This window comes from Boleophthalmus pectinirostris, unplaced genomic scaffold, assembly GCF_026225935.1.
Source record: "Boleophthalmus pectinirostris isolate CB_2022bp ecotype Guang Dong unplaced genomic scaffold, ASM2622593v1 HiC_scaffold_15, whole genome shotgun sequence".
Lineage (NCBI taxonomy): Eukaryota > Metazoa > Chordata > Actinopteri > Gobiiformes > Gobiidae > Boleophthalmus > Boleophthalmus pectinirostris.
In genome coordinates this window covers 33,512,478-33,526,564 of record NW_026571070.1, presented here as the reverse complement: position 1 = coordinate 33,526,564, position 14,087 = coordinate 33,512,478, and the positions used below count along the sequence as shown (strand labels likewise).

General features: G+C 40.5%; 1 protein-coding gene across 1 annotated transcript in view; it reads left to right on the top strand.

Moving 5' to 3' along the window:
* The first annotated feature begins 3,937 nt into the window (after positions 1 to 3,937).
* Positions 3,938 to 14,087, top strand: part of LOC110165578 (4-galactosyl-N-acetylglucosaminide 3-alpha-L-fucosyltransferase 9-like) — a 37,515-nt gene continuing 27,365 nt past the window's right edge. Inside the window, exon 1 of the mRNA XM_055151171.1 lies at positions 3,938 to 3,962. The gene's annotated coding sequence lies outside the window, so the exon portion shown is untranslated. The remainder of the gene's footprint in view (positions 3,963 to 14,087) is intronic.

Below are 14,087 nucleotides of genomic sequence, written 5' to 3'. Positions count from 1 at the left end.
TGCCCTGTCCATATATGACATTGAGGTCATTTATTTATTTACATATGGAATGGAATGGAATTATGTAGCCAAAATTGTTAAATAACTGATAACGGTAATGGTTTTAATTTCAGATTCTTCAAAATCCCCCCTTTGCTTTGCTGACAGTGCTGCAAACCCTTGGCGTTCTCTTAAAGAGCTACATGATGAAGTCTCCTGAAATGGTTTCCATCACAGTTGTGTGTTGTCTGGGTTCATTAAGGAAATGCCACGAGTGTGCAAAGGGTAAAGGCTTTTTCCAAGTCTTGAGTTATTTCCAATTTTTGTTTGCTACATTACATATGTGCTCATTCATTCAAAGGCAATGACAATGACAATCTACATTAACACAATGAGCAGCAACAATTCAGTTCAAATGATCAACCCTGGTCCCACAAACAGCACAAGAAAATACAGAAGTCAAATGGTCCTTGCTTTGTGCTCATGTGAACAGTGCAGCCTTCTATCCAGGTTGAAGCTTTTCCAAGGGAGTGTTGCATTTCCTGCTCAGAATAGGTCTATTGATTATTCCTACAGGCAAACTGAAGAGCATCTGATCCTCAAGGACAAGCCCAGGCAGCCATGTGCACAACAATCAGCCCCGACACCAACATTTTATTATGTGTCAGATAGGGATGTAACGACATTTGATATAATATATACACATGTTCCTTCAATACTCACATGTCCCTCCCTGCGCACTGTGTGGTCATCTATTTTGGTCCTAAAGGGAAACTGTTAACACGGCGTCCTCAGATGCAGCGAGTAAACAGCTCTACAATATTGTAACAGATGGGTTTTATCTTTCAGTCACTTTTTATTTTTATTTTATGTTGACTGTCCCAGAAATGACAAAAATATAACTTTTAAATGCTCTAAAACCGCTTTTAGCTTTACATTGGCATTAATCAAATGCAATCATATATACACACGCAACACAACACTTCTTCGGAAGCGCCCCCATGCTCACAACAAGGCGGCTTACAGATCGCTATGTCTTTTTACAGTTTATGGCTAGTATAACAAAGTTACCCTGAATCTTTATCGGTCCACTTTAGGGAAGAGAGCATTTCAAGTAGAACTTGTTTAATTGTTCAAATAAAAATTTAAAAAAACATTGTAGGAAAGGTCAATGACTGACATTTGACAAAAAAAATTCCTTTTTACCGACATTTCCCAAATTTCAAAACTAATTTCAGTGGAAAATGTTTTGCCTTTGCAACTGTACTTTTAATACTAAATATTTGTGAATAAAGCAAAGTGATGAAAATCTTTCAATTTAATAATACTTCTTTTCTAACATGTTTTTTCATATGCGTTTGAGTGACTAGTCCATAACTTCTCCCTCTCCCTTTGTGTACAGTGTTATTTTGATTCTCCAACCAGAGCTGTCTGACAATGCTTTTCAATCGACACTGCGTCACCCTTTTCACCAACACCCTTTCAATGTCAAATGTGACACTTTGGTGCCCCCTGCTGTTCAAATAAGGAATTACCACAAAAATAAAAAGTTTTGTTCAGAGCTGTGGTTCTGAAATGCTCTGCAGAGGAAGCATGTGGTCTATTTGGTCCAGTAGACCAAATACTCCATGGAGTTTTCTAGAGCATGTGGTATAAATTTGCACTAGACGTGCGTGCACATAGATTTTGCATGTAAACTGGACACTTCAACACCCCAGTTTGAACATGATCTGATCCACCTTGTGATGTCGTGGTAATACAGGAAGTGTTCCATTGTGTTTTTAAACTCCATACTACATTTCAGACCTGGAATTGCCAATCACTACTGAACTAAAGGTAAAAGTTAACTGTTACCTACCGCTTCATGACATCACAAGATGGAACAGAGCATTTTGAGCTTTGGAGATGTAAGCTATAGGATGCAATGATATTTGATATAATATCATTTGATACCGGTGCCACAATTCGATACAGGTATTCAGTCGATACACGTGTGTCCCTCCATTCGCTCTGTGTTGTTTTGGTCTGAAAAAGAAACAGTTATTGCAGCATCCTCCTCAGATGCAGCAAGAAACAGCTCCATAGGGACTTGCAGCTGAAATCTTCTAACAGAGATGGATTTTATCTTTCACTCACTTTTTATTTTACCTTGATAGACCCAGGAAGATATTAACTTTTAAATACTTTAGAATTGCTTTTGGCTTTAATCAAATGTGCTCGTATACTCACCCATGACACGACTCATGGTTAAATGTGATCTTTTTCTCAGACTCTGTCTCATAAGTTTTAGTCAGAAAATGGTCTGTTGAAACATTTCTATAGTTTGAATGTTCAGTGAGTCTGTAAGCCTGACAGTGTGGGAGGAGCCACATACTGTCTCTGCTGGAGGAGGCAGTGTGGGAGGAGCTACGTACTGTTTCCTGAGGAGGCAGAGCAGTGCCGACACAGGCGTGTGGTGCAGTGAGAGAAGAGACAGACTCAGGAGAAAAAGAAATCATCACAAAAAAAGGAAAAGTTTGATAGTTCAACTCTCTAGATAGTTCAAGTCTATATTTACAGTAGACTGGTATATTACAAAAATATAAACCAGCCTGAGAAAACTCTGTCCTTGTTTTCACTGAATAAACATTCTGAGCTGTGAATCATTAAACCAAATGAACTAAACACTTCACATAAAAGTGTACAGTAGTTCTACTGTAGTGTATGTAATGTTTGATTAATATTATAGTGTTATTATATTATAATCATTAGCATAAAAAAAAATACAAGATTTTTTTTGTGTATCTTAAAACATATTGAAATGTAATCAATATATATATATGGTATATGTATATATGGTATATAAGATATGTATCGAATCACGGTAAAACCATATGGTTGCATCCCTAGTAGAGTAAAATGTTACTCAAACATGTGTGACTGAAATAAAACACAACTCCAAGTCTGTTTTTGAGGAGGGAACATTTGAACACGGCTTAAAGCTCATAAGAGACAATGAGCTTTAAAAAATTTGATCCACTTAAGGAACGGTTCAAAAGAGTCGATTTGGTCATGAGCTTCACATCACCTCTCCAACTTGAGTTACCAACCACCTCCAGACGCTTGGCATATTTAAAGGTCCTACATTACACAAAACGGACTCTTGTGAGTTTTAAGCCCTGTTAGCGTGCTGTTACCTGATCAAAGTTGTGTTTTGTTTCATTCACACGTTTGAGTAATCCTGCATTATTAGTTTGTCTACATCTCCAAAGCTCAAAATGCTCTGTTCCACCTTGTGATGTCATGAAGTGGTAGTTTTCAAGTTAACAGCTCCTTTTACCTTTTGTTGAGTAGAAATTATCAAATGATGAGCTGAAATTATCCAAATGATGACATCACAAGGTGGAACAGAGTATTTTCTGTCTGAGAGAAGAACATTGAAAAAGACGCAGTATTTGTGTGTTAAACATGTGTGAATGTGTGCGCCACATCACACCCTCTGTCTGCTCCACTCCACCTGATATTTAGGCAGGGCACACCTCTTTATTAGAGCTCCATGCCCCACACTTGCACTTGCGCCCATTGGAAGCAAGACTCCTATACCCTCCTATAATGTTACAGTGAAATATTTCAACCTTTCCTTGTGCTGTGCTGCCAGATTCAGTTTCTTTTTATTTAGATAAAATTGAACAGTTATAGCTGAAAACTAGAAGAAAAGGTCAACTAGATATTTGAGATGATTCTACAACAACAGGTGAGATGAAAGTGGTGTGTGTGTGTGTGTGTGTGTGTGAGTGACGGTGGTGGTGAGAGGGGCCGATGGAGCAGACTGGCAGCCTCACTTCTGTCAGTCTATCTCAGGGCAGCTGTAGTTTTACATGCTACCCTGAGTTGGCTTGCTGCTGTTGCTCCATGGCAGGAGGAGGAGCATCGAGGCCGGCTACATAAAACCTCACACACACACACACACACAGACAGACGAACAACAGCTCAGTCCTTCACATGTAAGTATCTTCACTTCACTCTTTATGCTTCTAGACCACAATCATGTTACAATAAAGCTACAATTATTTTCTTGAAGCAATGATGCTTTTTAAATTGAACCATCACCCCCTTCTTGGCATTATCGATTTTTGCAAAAATCAATCAATTTATGTGATGTCGATGTGGTGCGTGTTTGTATAAAGCCCTGAAATCCATATCTTAGTAGAAGTAGACTGATTAAGGGTTTCAAAACGCGTACTCATTATTTGTATAACGCGTGACTCGAGCTACTACGACCTTTTTTAAAACACCATCTCCTCAATTTGACTTAGTAAATAACCTGTTTATACATTATTACATCTTATAACATGTTTAGTGGCAAAAAGAAGAGACGAGAGCACGACTTTGATTTTCAATTCAATGTTAATAGTTTATTTTGTGATTTAAGTTAAGAAATAATGTTAATGTAAAGAAGTTGTCAAAATCAAAGAGAATCAAAAATGAGGAGTCCAAATGGAAAGTCGAATAGAATCGTGACTTCATTCAATCGTGCCATCTCTACTCAGACTCTGACACTTGTGGATCATTATCGTTAGAATTTGATCATTTTAAACCACAGTATTTATCAACTAGAAAAGCACTCAGAGAGCACAGACCTCCGCCAAGGACTACCCCCATTTTTTATATAAATTGCGATAAAATCAGTCTTCTGGATCAGATCTGGATCAGCCTTTGGAATATGAAAGAGGATCCCATTGTCCATCCCTGAGTCAAATTTCATGGGGTTTGGTCAATAATTAACCAAGATATTGAGAAACAAAATTTTTGGCCCCATTTACCACAATGTTAACTAAAATTTCAAAGTGATCCAGAATCCAGGATTTCTTCCGGATCACCCCCAAAATGAAATCAGTTCAATTTCCAACAAATCCTGAAAATTTCATCAAAATCGGTCCATAACTTTTTGAGTTATGTTGCTAACAGACAAACAAACAAACAAACAAACAGACAAACGCCGGCAAAAACATAACCTCCTTGGCGGAGGTAAAAATAACTCAATAAAAGAAACATGCTGATTTCCTAGAAGCTCATAGGGGGTAGACCGTTGTGAGATAGTATTTTGAACCCATAGTACATTGACCCGGGGATGAACATAGCGCTATAGTAAAGTGACCCCCTATAGGATTTGGACTCCCCTTACTTTTTTCTTTAGTAGTTACTTACCTGATCATTATTTCTCATGTCATTTACTTTTATTATATATTACTACATATTCACTTTCTTTTAAGTTATTTTAAGGAATGTTTTAATGGAGAACGACTTGGTATTTGTGTAAATGTAACGTATTTTTCAAACTGCATATACACAGCAATCCTGTCACTTTTTATATTGTATTTTATATTGTTATTAGGGCTGGGTATCAGTAAGAAGTTGCCGATACGATACATACCTCGATACACAGGCCACGATACGATACATATCTCGATACAGTGCACTTTCGATTCGATATGCTATATTTCAAATTGACTCGGTTCAATAAAAATAAAGGCTAAATCGTGGCTGTGATACTAAAAGTCTTTGTGTTTCATATGAACTTTGCACAAGAAGTGGTTTAACAAACATTTTAATCATCAAAACAGTAAAAATATAAAATGTGTTGCATAAATGAGTTTCCTCCTCAAGCAACAAAACTGTAGCTCTGTAACAAAATAACTTAGTAAAACACACCTAAAAATACTCTTGGTGATATATCGATACAGTAGCCCATGATATCGATACTGTTTTATCACATTAAACGATACGATATATCGATATTCCGATATTTTTGCACACCCCTAATTGTTATGGTTCCAAATCATTATACATCACTTTGATTAACTAATTAATAACTACTTATCACATTTTCAGTAAAACATGTGTTTAAACAACATCATTTTTAACATTCAAGTTAGATGCATTTTTTATGTCGTTTATGAGTTCTTCAAAAAACACTTTTAAATATGTCAATATGTTTTAATTTGCAGATATAGTATTAATATTCAATTTTTTTCTATAGAATTCAAGTTCTTTATTAATAAAATATAGATTTTCATAGGAGGGTCAATATTTTATGGGGCAGGTCAACATACCATAATAGGGTTCTGACACCGGGGTCAAAATACTGTATGGTATGTTGACCCCGGGGTCACCTCACCGTGGGGTCACAATCCTATACCACACCGGAGTTTGACAGGTTTGGGGGCAAAGACCAATTAACACTTAAAGATGGGGTATTAAGATAATTTCCATTTTAGCTTTCGACAAGAGCCTGACCAATAGATTTTTTGGATCTGATTTAATCCTGATACAACAAGCTTTGGAGTGTCTGATATACATCACTAAATATATAATATATATTTAGTGATGTAAAAAATTCACTGAGTTTTCAATAGATTATAAAACTTTGGTTTGACTCTATTAGAGTTTAATTTGGGTTTGTTTAGGCAACATTTACTTTGTCCTTTTTACATCATATTTAAAGACAGTGGGTCGGCCTAATGGCATTTTTGCGTGACATTCTATCTAGCCTGTAAACAAACTACCAGCATAAGCCTTTAGTGGTAAATGCACGTGCACACCTTTTTGGAAAAGTTTATTATTATATTTACAAAATACCATAGTTTTCCCGTGGTATTTATTTTGTCGTATTTATCTGCCACACCAAGGCCGGTCCGTGAAAATATTGTCTGACATTAAACCGGTCCATGGCACAAAAAAGGTTGGGGACCGCTGGTCTGCAGGACAGTTCTCTGTTCTCTCAGTCTGTTTGTCTTCTGCACTTCTCGCTTAACAAATGGGATCCTGCTTTGATGTCACTCCACATAAAAAATGTTCACTGCAAACTTGGGATGATTTCTTAGGCAGCCAAAGGTTTCCTTTTTCATCTTTCCTGTGTATAAATCCTGCCCATCGCCTTCACCTTACACTATTTTTCAATTCCGTTGGGAAGAGAAACAGTTGAACGGAGGTTTGCAGTCACACAGATCGGACTCACTTTTGTAGTTATGGAGTTTGCAAACTTCCAAAGCCCATTTCTCAAGCCGTTTTCCGCTGTTAGGATCCAACAACCACACAATTACAATGTCTGAATCCCAAAACTAAAATATGACAATATCAGAACCAGAAACAAAAGTGATATGGTTCAAAAGACTTGAAAAGATCGACTTTGACAACAGACACATCCCACTGGGAAAACAAGCATGGAGGTTTGATGCTCACTTTTTCGGAAAATCCTTCCCAGTATGAATTGTACGATGACCAGAAGTCTGAAATTTGTGATGCATGTATTGAACCAAGTATCAAGTATCGAGTATCGTAGTACTATTTACAATACAGTATATAATATGGTTTCATGTCCATACAGTTTGTACTTGTTGTATACTGTAATCTGTCAGTGGCTGGCAGGATTTACCATTGCCAAACAGAAGGTGCTTTTATCACTCACTGCCAATGACTTTGACCTTAAAAACCCAGGTGCCCTTATCAGACGCATGGATAACGCCCACACATATACTATATAATGATTTAAGGCAAAGGTGTCTCGCCTCAACTGCCCCTGGAGCTCTCTTGAACACATTATATTCTTGCTGGATTTGATTGCAGTCTCCATACAAATGTCCCTCTCTATGTTGATTTTTAATATGAGCCTGTGTTTCATTGATCAGGTACATAGACTGTATAGAAAAGGACAGAGCTAGCCTGCTAGCTGCCTCAGTCCAAATAAGAAGTGAACATGGGCGTGAAGCGGTTCCTTTGAGGTCTGGTTCCAACTGACTTCTACTGGAAAAAATGTCACCCTCACTCGAACTGCTGCTGTTTTTCAGTGTTTAAGATATGACCATTAACATTAACAACAACTAATCTGAGGTCTGCTCCCAATAGTGGTAGCAACTACAGACACAACAATACAGTTTTCCCACAGTTCGATATATGGGTCACGATATCAATTCCATTTCGATATGTTTTAAGACACACACAAAAATCCCATGTTAGTTTTTTTTTTGCTGAAGAGTAGAATATAATAACACTATAATGTTCATGAAACATTACATCCACTACAGTAGAACTACTGTACACTTTTATGGGAAGTGTTTAGTTCATTTAGTTCAATGATTCACAGCTCAGAATGTTTATTCAGCGAAAACAAGAACAGAGTTTTCCCAGGCTGCTTTATATTTTACAATATACCGTATTTTTGATGATGATTTTATGATTACTTTTCCTCTTGAGTCTGTCTCTCCTCTCACTGCGTCACATGCCTGTGTCAGCATTGCTCTGCCTCCTACAGCAGAGACAGTACGTAGCTCCTCCCACACTGACCCCTACAGCACAAGGAGCGCGCACACACACACACACACACACACACACACACACATGAGGAGCACACACACACAGGGAGCACACACACACACACAACACATGAGGAGCACACACACAGAGGACACACACACGAGGAGCACACACACAGGGAGCACACACACACACAGGGAGCATACACACACACAGGGAGGACACACACAAGGAGCATACACTCACAGGGAGCACACACACGAGGAGCACACACACACACACAAGGAGCACACACACGAGGAGCACACACACACACAAGGAGCACACACACACAGGGAGCACACACACGAGGAGCACACACACACACACACACACACACAGAGCACACACACGAGGAGCACACACACACAGGGAGCACACACACGAGGAGCACACACACACACACACAGGAGCACACACACGAGGAGCACACACACACGGGAGCACACACACAGGAGCACACACACACACACACACAGGAGCACACACACACACAGGGGCACACACAGGAGCACACACACACACACACAGGAGCACACACACACGGAGCACACACACACACACAGGGAGCACACACACACACACACACACACACACAGGGAGCACACACACACACACACACGGGAGCACACACACACACACACACAGGGAGCACACACACACACACACACAGGGAGCACACACACACACGAGGAGCACACACACACACAGAGGAGCACACACACACACAGAGGAGCACACACACGAGGAGCACACACACACACACAGGAGCACACACACACAGGGAGCACACACACATGAGGAGCACACACACACAGGGAGCACACACACACACAGGGAGCACACACACACACGAGGAGCACACACACACACAAGGAGCACACACACACACAGGAGCACACACACAAGGAGCACACACACACACACACAGGGAGCACACACACACAGAGGAGCACACACACACAGGGAGGCACACACACACAGGGAGCACACACACACAGGGAGCACACACACACAGGAGCACACACACACACAGGGAGCACACACACACAAGGAGCACACACACACACACACAGGGAGCACACACACACAGGGAGCACACACACACACAGGGAGCACACACACACACACACACACACACACAGGGAGCACACACACACAGGGAGCACACACACACACAGGAGCACACACACAGGGAGCGCACACACACACAGGGAGCACACACACACACACAGGGAGCACACACACACAGGGAGCACACACACACACACACACAGGGAGCACACACACACACACAGCACACACGGAGCACACACACACACACACAGGAGCACACACACACAGGGAGCACACACACACACAGGGAGCACACACACACACGAGGAGCACACACACACATGAGGAGCACACACACACACGAGGAGCACACACACACAGGGACCACACACACACGAGGAGCGCACACACACACAGGGAGCACACACACGAGGAGCACACACACAGGGAGCACACACACTCTGGAGTGTCTTTGTATCTAAAATTTTTAGTCAGTTAACACATCAGTTAATACATTATCAGTTCAGTTGATTCATTGACTAAAGAAGTGCATTGCTGATTTACAGGTTTGTGGTGAAACGGCCGTGGAGGTCCAGGATCACTGCTATGCTCGTATTTCATCTGTACAAGCTGAAGGGTTGCACTAGATACTTATTTGAGCAGGTATCGATACTAAAAAATGTCACATGGACAGGACAGAAATTAAGCTTTCCTGAAGTTTTAGAATGATGTTGAGATGTATCAGAACAAGTAGAAGAGCACATGGACTAGTATATACACCAACATGAACCTACTGCACCACTGACGATTACACACATATAAGACACATGGGAAGAGAAAACAAACTACTACCATTTAATGTTAAAAATCACATTCTATTGTCTAAATAATGTTTTTATTATCATTGTGGTATCCTTGTGGTATTGAAATTTAATTTGAAATTTTAATATTGTGTGAACAGACAATAATTCATTTGCAAATGATTGAACTGAAATGGGCCACATGTCTGCATGAACATTTTGACAGACCTTAGGCACCACTGGCTGCTCTGAGCTCTGAAGATGACTACTTCTTACTGAATGCAATGAGGAAAATAGAATCTAAACAGAAACCATGCTACTTCCCTATGCGTGAGCTGTAGATGACACAAGCGAGACTAGATAGATCAACCCCGGGTGATCTTTAGATCCTGCTCTTATACTGCACAGACCAGACCTCACCCACAGCACCGTTTAGGATCAGACCAATCGTTAGGACTGGGGGGTAAGAGTTTTTCATTGTCCTATAGATCGGTTATGATCATTTTTGACTTTTGTCTGGCAAATAAACAAATAACAATGGCATTGAATAAACATTTTATTAAGTCTAAGAATTATGTAAAATTATAATAATAACAATTTCAAACTAAAGATTGTATTGAATGGATTGAATGAGGAAAAGTCCTCAAAATGCTGCATGTAACAGGAACTTGAAACCCATGACAATGCAGACTTAAAATGCAAAGTTAACATAATAATTTTTAAAAGGTACACTGTGCAACTTTTGTGAGGAGGGTCCCCCACCTGCTTGTATGTTCCATAATATGGCATTACGTGTAACTATTTAAATAGTAATGGAAATGGATAAACTAGAAACACTTGAAAACCTGTCATATACACTTCATTTGTACTAGGCAGTTACCCTTCAAAATAGTCACTTTTCTACACTCAAAAAAATCAAGTCAACTCTGAACCACATGCTTTTCCTGACAGACGACTGACCATTGAACATTATGAAGAGGACCATACGGTGCCATTTAGTCAAAAATATATTGTTGGAGTAACCCTGATCTTACCAGCAGCTTCAGTGACACAAATAGTAGACAGAGCAGCACACACAGATTTTCAGAAGAGTCCATGTACAACTAATGCACTGTTACTGTTTTGGTGTGAATTGGGGGTATGGGTGGGCCATATTGAAAAAACTGAAGTGAGAAAAGATCAAACTACAGTATCTGCACTAAAATGTCCCATGATATGAAGCACTCTGCGCTTCATTTGAGATTGTTCTGTGTGTCCTCTCTTTCCAGTTATGCACAGACATACAGAGTCATTACTCTGTATGTCTGTGTACTCAGAGGGCAGCCCTCTGAGTACAACAGGACAACACTAGTCCAGTGTAAATGTATGGAGAAGAAGTGGGAGCAGATCCTGATGGTGTGCAGTAGGGCTGGACGGTATCCAAATTTTGACACCGTGAAACTGTCTCAGGATTTTACCAGGGTATACGGTAGAGCCCGACCGATATATCGGTTGGCCGATATTATCGGCTGATAAGGGCAACTTTAGGCATATCGGCCATCGATATTTCACGTGGGCATGTTATACCTCGTTATAAAGCTTAGACTCTCTACATTCTGTTCATTTAATCCAATTTACAGACAGATAAATGTCCTAATATGTGGCTCCACATCAGTATTTATCTACGGAGTCATTTGTCTGTGTGTGTCCGTACTGTCCCTGAACACACCACAGAGTCGCGTCACTCACGTGTGTTTGTTTACACCTGCAGACACAGATCCAAACACTGAGATTATTTTCTTTTTATGGACCATCGGTTTGAGTCTGGATTAAAAGGACATTTATTAGTGCAGATTTGTGATGTGAGGAGGAGCCTGTATGAGCGGTGAGTGTTGGAAATATGTCGACTCTGAAGCTAGTTTTTGTCATTTGTTATGGGTTAGCTGCTGTAGCTCCCGCACATAAACAGACTGTTTTCTATTGGTCTGTTCTAAAGTGACTATATTGGCCATATATTTGCTACTGGACCTGCACTGATATGTAAATGAGCTGTGAATAGAGGTGTGAATTATGACATTTGCACATATAATTAATTACCGCGGCGCGCACGTATATTTACGGCTAAAGGCTAATAGAGCTACTTTCTTTACTAGTTATGGGTCCGTCGCGAACGAAATGACTCTTAGATCCGGCTCTTTAAAGGGAACGACGGGAGCCTGATCCTTATTGGGAGCCGTGTTTTCTCTTTCTCTCACTTTTTTTCTCTTCACGCCGCGTGCAGATTCGTGGTTTGACAGCGGCTAAAAACGAAACTTTGAGAAATTTGCGTGTACGTAGGATTAAAAAAAATAAAAAATAAAAAAAACCGAGCATATTTGACTGTAGTTTAGCATAAAATAAATAAGTCCCGGTTTAGTCCTTTTTCAGTCCTGGTTTAGACCTGGTTCAGTCCTGATTCAGTCCTGCTTTAGACGTGCTTTAGTCCTGCTTGCAACAAAACAATCTGAAGAGCCACTTGGGAGCCAAAAGAACCAGCAGCTTTTAGTGAGCCGAGCCAAAAGAGCCGGTTCTCTAAAAAGAACTGGAATACCCATCACTAGTGTCTAGAATGTGATGCAAAAATGCCATTAAGCCAACCTACTGTCTGTAAATATGATGTAAAGAGACAGAATAACAATAAATGTTGCCTAAATAAACCCAATTTAAAATCCACCAGAGCCAAACCTAAGTTTTTTAAACAATTCAACATTTACAGTGAATTTTTACATCACTAAATATATCGGCGATTATATCGGCTATCGGCAGCTCCAACTTTCGTTATATCGGTTTCATATCGGCCACAGCAAAATCCATATCGGTCGGGCTCTAGTATACGGTAATACCGTATTACCAAAATGTTTTAGTGCGACTTTGGTAAACTAAGAAGTCGCACCGCTGTACGGTCTATGCGTATGACCTGCAGACTTGGGGCCTGGCTCTACTGCACGAGTTTACTCGCGTAACCTCGCCAATCCACAGCCGCGCATCAATGCATAGGCGGCTCCACCGTCACCTGCAGCAGGACGTACACACGCGACACTGGCTCCATCCATCCTTTTTGTTCTGCTCATCTGGGGCCGGAGGCAGCAGTCTAAGCAAGGACTCCCACACTTCCTTTTCCACACACACTTCCTCCAGCCCTTCCGGGAGAATCCCGAGGCATTCCCAAGCCAGCCAAGAGACATAGACCCTCCAGCGTGTCCTGGGTCTTCTCCGGGGCCTCCTCCCGGTGGGACATGCCCGGAACAGATGCCCGAGACACTGGTTCTGTGTTTGTCAATGGGAAAGATGATCAATCTTGACTGGGCGTGTTTAGCCACTTGTATCAAGTCCACAGTGAAACTAACAGCTGAACAGACTTGTATTTACCTTCTGTACAGGCTGACCACGGCAAACGTGAGGTTTTCAAAAGTAAATTTTAAAGCACTAATTAACAGTCTTTCTGGACCTGGGCTCTTTCACACGACACAGTCCGTCAGCCGAAACATCCTCTATCGCAGAAAAAACATATTTCACTGAAAAAACATATTCCACTGAGTCGTGTCCTTTAGTCCGATAAAAGTTGAACCACATCAGCAGCACAAGAAGCAAGCTGTGTTAATCAGCGCTTGCAGTTCATGCAAATTAGCCATGTGATTTTAAGTTTCGTTTCTGTAAAACATCAAGAAACTCTCAACTCACTTGCAGCCGGACTTGCCGTCTTGTCTTCGTCTCACTTAAGAGCATCACGTGACAGCGGAATGAAACTAATCAAATGCCATCTCCCCAGGAAACATTATATATACTATTAGTTTTAAATCGTGATTCAACCGTGAATTGAAAATACAATCACACATTCATTTGTGCTGAGCAAACAAGTTTAGGTATCAATAAATTATAAGAATATATCAGGTCCTTATGCGC